General features: G+C 38.1%; 1 long non-coding RNA gene across 1 annotated transcript; it reads left to right on the top strand.

Moving 5' to 3' along the window:
- The first annotated feature begins 7,340 nt into the window (after positions 1-7,340).
- LOC139891544 (uncharacterized) lies at positions 7,341-8,726 on the top strand. The gene is made up of 3 exons (XR_011773699.1): positions 7,341-7,434; positions 7,517-7,936; positions 8,169-8,726. It is a non-coding gene; the product is annotated as an uncharacterized lncRNA (long non-coding RNA).
- The last annotated feature ends 539 nt before the right edge of the window (positions 8,727-9,265 follow it).

Here is a 9,265-nt window from a genome sequence, read left to right on the forward strand (position 1 = left end):
ATCCGAAATAATAGATATAGGAACCCCATGCCTTGATATCACTTCCTTGATAAATAACTTAGCCAAAGTCTCCGACAATATCGCTTCCCGAATTGGAAGAAACAAAGTACTTTTCGTCAGTCGATCAACTATCACCCAAATCGAATCAAATTGGGTTCTCGCCGTCTTTGGTAACTTTGTAATGAAATCCATGGTAATGTGCTCCCATTTCCATTTCGGGATTTCTAATGGTTGTAACATACCATACGGCTTTTGGTGTTCGGCTTTAACTTGCAAACACGTGATGCACTATTCAACATACTTAACAATATCACGTTTCATGCCCGGCCACCAATACTCCTTCCTTAAATCAAGATACATTTTCGTCGAGCCCGGATGAATGGAATACTTTGACTTATGCGCTTCATCAAGTAGCACTCGTCGATTACTACCCATCTTAGGCACCCAAACACGTCCCTGAAAGGACAACAAACCATGCGGGCCTAAGGTAATAGACTCCGTTTGGCCCACGATTCTTTCCTCGTGCTTGTTGTTAACAAAAGCCTCAATTTGAACCTCACCAAGCTTTACAAGGAAATCGTTAGTAATAATCATGCGTAACGATCCTACTCATATTGCCGGATGTTGACTCTTTCGACTTAACGCATTCGCGACCACATTCGCCTTGCCCGGATGATATAAGATTTCACAATCATAGTCTTTCACCACATCCATCCATCTATGTTGACGATAATTCAAATCTCGTTGATCGAAAAGATGTTTCAAAATCTTATGATCCGAATAAATCGTACACTTAACACCATACAAATAATGGCGCCAAATTTTCAACGCATGCACAACCGCCGCCAACTCAAGATCATGAGTCAGATATCTCGTTTAGTGTTCCTTTAATTGTCGAGAGGCGTAAGCGATGACTTTACCTCTTTGCATTAGAACACAACCGAGCCCATTTAATGACGCATCACAATAAACCGTCATGTCTTCTACACCTTCCGGTAACACTAACACCGGAGCTTGACACAACTTCTCTTTTAACAATTGAAAAGTAATTTCTTGATCGATTTCCCAATTAAATATCGCGTTCTTTCTCGTCAAATTCGTCAATGGAGAAGCAATCTTAGAAAAGTCTTGGATAAACCGACGATAATAACCGACCAATCTGAGAAAACTTCGGATTTCCGTAGGCGTAGTCGGTTGTCCCCAACTCTTCACCGTTTCTATCTTCCCCGGATCTACTTGAATACCATCTTTGTTCACAATGACCAAGTAATTGAACTTCCCTTAGCCAAAACTCACATTTGGAGAGCTTAGCATACAACTTCTCCTTCCACAACGTCTTCAACACACCACGCAAATGATGTTCATGTTCCTTCATACTCTTCGAATAGAAAAGTATGTCGTCAATGAACACTATCACCGACTTGTCCAACATAGGTTGGCACACTCGGTTCATAAGATCCATGAATGCCGCCGGTGCATTCGTAAGACCAAAAGGCATAACTACAAACTCAAAATGCCCGTAACGCGTTCGGAAAGCCGTTTTCTCAATATCTTCCTCATGGACCCGCATTTGATGATAGCCGAACCGTAGGTCAATCTTAGAGAAATACGTTGCACCTTGGAGTTGGTCAAACAAATCGTCAATCCGAGGCAATGGATAACGATTCTTGATCGTAACTTTGTTCAACTCCTGATAATCGATTCATATCCGCATACTACCATCCTTCTTCTTCACGAATAAAACCGAAGCACCCCACGGCGAGGCACTCGGTAGAATAAAACCCTTCTCAAGAACTCTTGGGTTTGATTTAACAACTCTTGCATTTCCGTTGGTGCTAAACGATAAGGAGTTTTAGCAATGGGGGTAGCCCCCGGAACCAACTCAATGCGAAATTCAACTTGTCTTTCCGCTGGAACACCCGGTAACTCATCCAGAAAAGTGTCTTCAAATTCATTTACCACCGGAATTTCACGAATGGGTGGTGGCTCATCATTAGAATCAACAACATGGGCAAGAAAAGCCATGCCACCACTAACAAGGAAACGACGTGCCCGTGCAAAGGTGCATATCGGCACAAGTCTTCTTCGCTTATCGCCATGAATAATTAACTCTCCCCCACTTGGGGTCTTCACCCGAATAGATTTTTCATGGCATGCAATATCGGCTCTATAACTATCGAGCCAATCCATACCAATGAAAATATAAAAATCACCCAAAGTCATCGGAATGAGATCGATTTCAAAAGTTTCGGTATCAAACACAACATTACAATTTTTACAAACATCAACCCCTAGCACCGTTTTACCATCCGCTATTTCGACTTCTACTGGATGACTTAACTTAGCTAGCGGTTTATTTAACTTAGGCACAAATCGAGGTCATTAAGTATCCGTGCCGGATTAGAGTTAACCATGAAAGTACCTGGGACGACTTCATTGGATTGCTTGGCCTCATCATTGGTCATTAAGTAATTGCGACCCCTAGCCGTACCCGCCGCGTTTTCTAACTTCTTAACATGGTCATTATTCAAATCGGGACATTCCGGCCTCTTGTGCCCTTCTTTACCACAATTATAACAAGTGAGTTTGGTTGTAGATGATAATTTTGGGCAATCACGAGAGATGTGACCTTTGTGCCCACAATTGTAGCAAGTGACCACGTGACCACCGGAATTTCCCCTCTTCACACTACCAATGCTTTCGGAGCCCTTCTTGCTATTCTTGTTTGAAAATTTCGAATGACTCGAACCCTCAAACTTTCTTTTGCCGAAATTAAAGCCAATCTTTCTCAAAATGAGCGCCTCAAAACCCTTTGCCATGTTGAACAATTCATCAAAGATTTTTACCACAGTTACACTAATCTTTTCTTGATAGTTATCGTTCAAGATTCGGTAAAAATCTTCTTTCAACATTTTATCATTTCCGACATACTCCGGGCAAAATTGGGTCTTTGACAAGAAAACGGATTTGAGAGTGTTCAAATCCATCGACCTTTTCCTTAAGGAACGCAACTCGTCCTTGAGTCTAGTAAGATCGGCCGAAGTTCGGTATTCATCGAAAAACTCCTTCTTGAATTCATCCCAAGTAAACTACATGCATTGTTCTTCTCCATAAAGTTGGATCTTCGCGTCCCACCACAATTTAGCATCACCTCTTAACATGCTACAACCATACCTCGTCTTTTTATCGAGAGGGCATTCACCTGTACAAAAAGCCCCCTCCATATCGGATATCCAACGGGCACTCTTAAGTGGGTCCCGTTCACCATCGAAGGTGGGAGGTTGAGATTCCTTGAAATTCTTATAAAAGAAGTCCCGTCTCCCCACATTATCCTCTTGTATAACAAGCTTAACTTGTTCCCTAACCACATTAACTAGTTGCTCGTTGATCGTATCTAGAAACATCTTCTTAACGTCTTCGAGAAACTCCGTTTTTTGACGTTTAAAGATGGCCTCAACTTTGGCCGAGAACTCAACGTCCTCACTCGTACTTCCGTCATTGGTGTCGTGTTCATTTCTCATCTTCATTCTATAAAACGGAAATAGGTTAAAAAAACAAATGAAAAGACCTGACACATATACTTATTCACCTCACCGTCCCATCTTGCTCAACAATCGTCGTACATCGCTTGTTTGACACGATTTGAACCCGGAACAATGGTAGCTAATCATTGTTACGCGAGCACGTCGCATTAACTCGCTAGTACAACGTCTATCTCGCTTGATGATTGCAAAAACACACACAAAACAATTAGCGCATAGTTAGTTCACCTAAACTTAGGCACCAACCAATCCCCGGTCCGACCCGTCTCCTACAAGTCCCGCATAAAGCGCATACACAATACAAGTATAAGTCTAGGCACCTATCTCAAGTCGCCTAAATCCCTTAGACCTTGCTCTGATACCACTTGAAACAACCCAACACGTATTAAACTCGAGTAAAATTTTTTTTAAAATAATAAACCAATAGCGCCCAATTAAACGGTTACGTATAACCCATTTAACAATATCACAAGTTTAATGTTTACAAAAGGCACGAAGGCCATTAATCAAATGTAACACAAGTTCGACCTTAATAAGATAGTTTTAATCCAAACTACACCCGAGCATGGTTTGGGGCTAAACTACCCAAAACGCTAGGTCGACTTCAAAGGCTTCAACAAATAATCCAACATAGGGAACTAGCATCCAACAACCCCCTTTCCCTTATCCGCACCTGCATCTAAAAAGATAAACAACGAGAGGGGTAAGCTAACGCTTAGTGAGTGCAATTATTATACATATGCATATATAATCTATCTACTTGCATTCACTTACACAATACCGCATACAAGCTAGCAATTTAATAGCATACCAATCTCAAGTATAATGCTACAAACCTCTGACCACACAAGCTAGCTCGACAATAGCATATAACGCGAACAATATGATATACTACACTACAACACACAACCATGGTTAACCAATCGTACAAAGGGATGGTACTTGAACTTCCCATCGGTGTTCATAACAACCGCTAGTGTACAACAACATATACCACTAACCCTTGGACAACACATATCCGTTCATAAAGACCGTTAGGGTACAACACATATATCACTAACTTGGACAACATATATCCTTTCATAAAATCCGTTAGTGTACAACAAATATATCACTAACTTGGACAACATATATCCTTTCATAAAATCCGTTAGTGTACAACAAATATATCACTAACTCGTACAACACATATCCATTCATAGAATACGTTAGCGTACATCAACATATATCACTAACTCGGACAACACATATCCATTCATACAAATAAACACATCATATACGTACATGTATACTTATCCCACTCACATTAACACGTCGGTGATGATCAAACACTTCCGTATGCTTCAAAGCAAAGTACCTAATACATTAAGTACACATTCAATACACAAACTTGTGGAACTAACCACATTGCTTAACTCTTGAGCATTTAATGACCCAAATGCATTAAATGACTCATTTACACCAAAACCTCCCATTAAAGGCCGAGACTCATTATTAATCACTAAAAGCTAGTGATTAGAGTCTACTAACAACAACTTAGGGTATTTCATAACCATTTCACCCAATTAGGTCAATCATTACCCATTTGACCCATTTTAATACTTAGGCTTACAAACTAGGTCAAACTTGGACCCATTAACAATCTTTCATCATTTAACTAGTGTATTAGTGACTAACAACACCATTTAATACTTACAACCTCAATTCATAAGACCAAACCCTAGATTAAAGCTATTAGGGTTTCCTTACATCATTATAACCCAAATTCACCCATTTAACCCCCAAATGGGTCATACAAGCCTCAAGCAAACAAAACCCTAGCCATAAACCCATTAAAACTCAAAACATAGAGTTAATACTTACCAATACAACCACAACGTAGCTAGTGACGTAGGGAACAACTTTAAAACTTGGACTTGGGTGAGATTTGGTCTCCTTCTTCTCCAAGTGAGCTCTCTCTCACTAGAAACTCAACTCTTTCTCTAAAATTGAATTTAGGTAGATGAAGAAATGATAAATGAGGTTTGGATAAGCTTGAACCAGCTTTTAGGCTCCCAAAACCGGCCACAATGAAAAGACCATTACACCCCCAAAAGATGCCATTTAAAATGGCTAAAATTGTCAAATAGTGACATCTGTCGCGTTTTGCGACAACCTGTCGCGTTACGCGACAATCCTCACCAGAACGCGACAAAGTGGACAGGTTGAAGGATTTTAACCTGTCGCGTTCCAGCTTCACCTGTCGCGTATCGCGACGAGCTGAAACGCGATACATAGTGCCCAGACGCGACAGGAGGCCTGATCACACCATTTTCAACATTTTCTAACATTTAAACTATAAACTAACGATCATAGATGCAATATTAATCGTACACGAGGTTAAATACGCACCTTAAGTCATAATCGAGGAAAACGGGATGTTACACTAGTGCTTAACTAAGGATAACATCCGAAGTTCTGTCACTCCAAGAGTGTAACCTAAGTGACATACCTGCCTTTTCTCAAAGAATACTCACGAGAGATTAAAGACTGGTTTACACGATTGGATCATATGATCACTCCTATATTGTCTTAATCAAAGGCCACCTTCAACATAACTACCTTTTGCTAGCCTAAGGGTATATCTTGGTCAACATTTTCTTGATCTGCATACTCTGAGTATCTCTCTAACCTTTTTACTTTCTCGCATCTAGGATTGTTAGATAAAAACCCTACTACTATCCGTTATCTAGAAAACTTATCTAAAGATAAATATACCCTTGATCTTCAATTCGTTAAACCATTCAAAAACACGACCCTAGATCAACTTACACTTTCTACCCTTAGAAAGCCAAGAAGAAGATTTAATCCCCGCACATATAAATTTAATACACGTGACACCTCTGTTGTGACCCGCTTGGTCAACCTCGTTCCGCGACAAACGAAACCGCCTTTTTGGCGATATGAATGTTCCTTGCAGTTGTATTTGAAGTATTGTGTGATTAGGGTTTTGTGTGTGTTTTCAGTGTGTGTAAGTCTTGAATCTTCTTGATCTTTGTAACCAGATGTATATAGGATCAAAGTCATGGATAGATATTCATGGATGAGCGTCAATTAAGTACCGATAAGTCTGCTAGTCTTCTTGATCTTGTGGAGTAGTGTTTTAGAGTGATCTCTGGAATTAGGGTTTGTGGAAACCCTAATCCTCACTTTGCATTGTTCCTCCACGTATTCATCTTCTCTGGAATTAGGGTTTGTGGAAACCCTAATCCTCACTTTGCATTGTTCCTCCACGTATTCATCTTCATTTTATTTTTTTAATGCCACATCCGGTATCCATTTTTCATTTGGTAACCGCGTGTCCATTATTAATTTACGAATACTCATATATAAATACATATTTTTGACTAAAAATCCATATCCATCTGATACATATAGTCGGGTATAATACTCAACATCTGGACGGTTCATCGACACGTCGCAAGATTTCAATGGGTGGATACAAACGAGTATTGTTCATTTGTTGATTGAATGACATGTGGCTCTCCTTTTTATTGATTTTGATGACTAACACCTAGATTTCTTTTTTGCTTCATTAACACAAGACACGTGTATACCTTCTTTTCAAGCATCTTCACTCCTTAACTTACACGTATCTTCCTTCCAACAGCTGCCGTCAGAAAAGGCTCCCTTGATACAACACGTGTACACAATTTTTCTCCTCGCCAGAAGTACTACTCCTTTCACAATTTGAGTTTTCCAGATTAGCTTTTCTCATTTGATCCATTTAGAATTTCGTTTTGTTATTCATATTGTCTTATATTGTCTTATTGTATCTTGTTAAATTCATGCTTTCCTAATTTGCAGGTTTGCGGCAAGGTAATTGCAGTATCTTTTGCAGGTTTGCAGCAAGGTAAACTCTCAGGTTTCATTATTTCTTTAGGGCAATACTTCATTAATTTGCAAACAGATAATTGGTTATGTGTATGCGTTAGGTTCTTTGAAGTATCCACGGGCTCAACCTTTGAAGTATCCACGGGCTCTATGGGTGTTTTTGGGCTTTATTGATTCATCGTGCCATCTCTTTCTTTGTAAGTATCATGTTACTAGCTTGGAGCTATTAAGGTTGAAATTAGGTATTGTTATAATTATTATTATTTTTTAGTTCTTTCTTCTGTTTGATTGTTCCCTCTACATGTTTTAGAAGCTAATCAAAGAGTTGGAACGAATCGCTACGTTTTGGTATCTAAATATTGCAAGGAAAACGTTGCAAAAAAATTGAATATCATGTGTAAACATTATTGTTACTGAATTTGTTTCCAATACAATTTGAGTCACCTAGACCCTTTTCATCATTATAAGTAGAGATTGTTTCAAGCTATAGTAGAACAACATGTTTTAACTCCGTACTGAAGGTAAGATAACCGTTATATTCACACCTATTCTAGAAAAACATGATTATACTTCCATTTTTTCACTTTTTTAATTTTATTTTAAGCATGTCAAAGAACGTGTCCCAGATGACAAGATGTATGTACGTATACCCATGTGGTGCAGTTGGAATTAGGCTTTTGATTAGTTCTGTTTAGAAAGTATATACAACTTAACTTTTGATGGTCTAAATAATGCCTTTGGATCGACTCCAAGTTTCAGGTGGTATACTACTGATTTATTACTCTTGCGGTGCTGGAATTTTGTTGATCTTACAGGATACAAGGTGGTTGGTAGACGTAAAGCAACTGTAGGCCGACTGTTGCTGAGTTGCATCCACCATATATATTTTATATGTTGTTTGCAATTTTTTTAGACTTTTCTCAGTATGTTTTGTCTTTCCTTTTATTACCCTCTTGTTCATATATAGCTTCAAGATTACTTAATTTATAACTAACAAGAATTTATGTGATGTGACGCAACTTAAATCTATAAATTGTTAGGAAATGTCTTCATATTGACATGTTTTTAAAGTTTCATTCATCGTAATTTATACTTGGCTTATTATTGGGTTTGTACTTGATAGCAACCTTTGTTGAAGATATTGTAGTTTATACTCTACCTTCGGGTAACTGGTAACTGCAATACCGTCGGCAAGAAAAACTTGGAGCAGATTTCATGATTATCAAAAACAGTTGAGCCGATGTTGTTGTTTCGAAGTAAGTGTCTGATATCATCATATATCAACCTTCATGGGCTGTGCGTTACGCACAGCAAAGATTACCTATTGTATATATATATATATATATATATATATATATATATATATATATAAAATAGTTATTAATTTAATCGTATATTGTATATTATATTATTGGTAGGATCAAGAGGGAAGTAACCAATCGGGAGAAACGGAGGAAAACAAAATTTTTTTTTCGGTTTTTGAAAAAACTTAGTTCACCAACATTATAGATTGGATGAAAATATGAACATTTAATAAAGACATTTTGTGATAAATGTTTTTATTTTGGCGGAAAAACGCTCGAAGAATTAATATATAACAATTATCGTATTTTTTTGAGCGTATGTTGAGGTTTTAGATATTAGGGTTTATATATTAGGGTTTAGATATTAGGGTTTATAGGGTTTAGATATTGGAGTTTAGAAATTTAGGGTTTAGGGTTTAGATTTAGGGTATAGATTTAGGATTTAGACTGAGTTTTTAACACGAACGGTTTAGAGTTTAGGGTTTGGGGTTTGGTGTTTTGGGTTTATTATATATATATATATATATATATATATATATATATATA

The sequence above is a fragment of the Rutidosis leptorrhynchoides genome, chromosome 2, assembly GCF_046630445.1.
Source record: "Rutidosis leptorrhynchoides isolate AG116_Rl617_1_P2 chromosome 2, CSIRO_AGI_Rlap_v1, whole genome shotgun sequence".
NCBI lineage: Eukaryota > Viridiplantae > Streptophyta > Magnoliopsida > Asterales > Asteraceae > Rutidosis > Rutidosis leptorrhynchoides.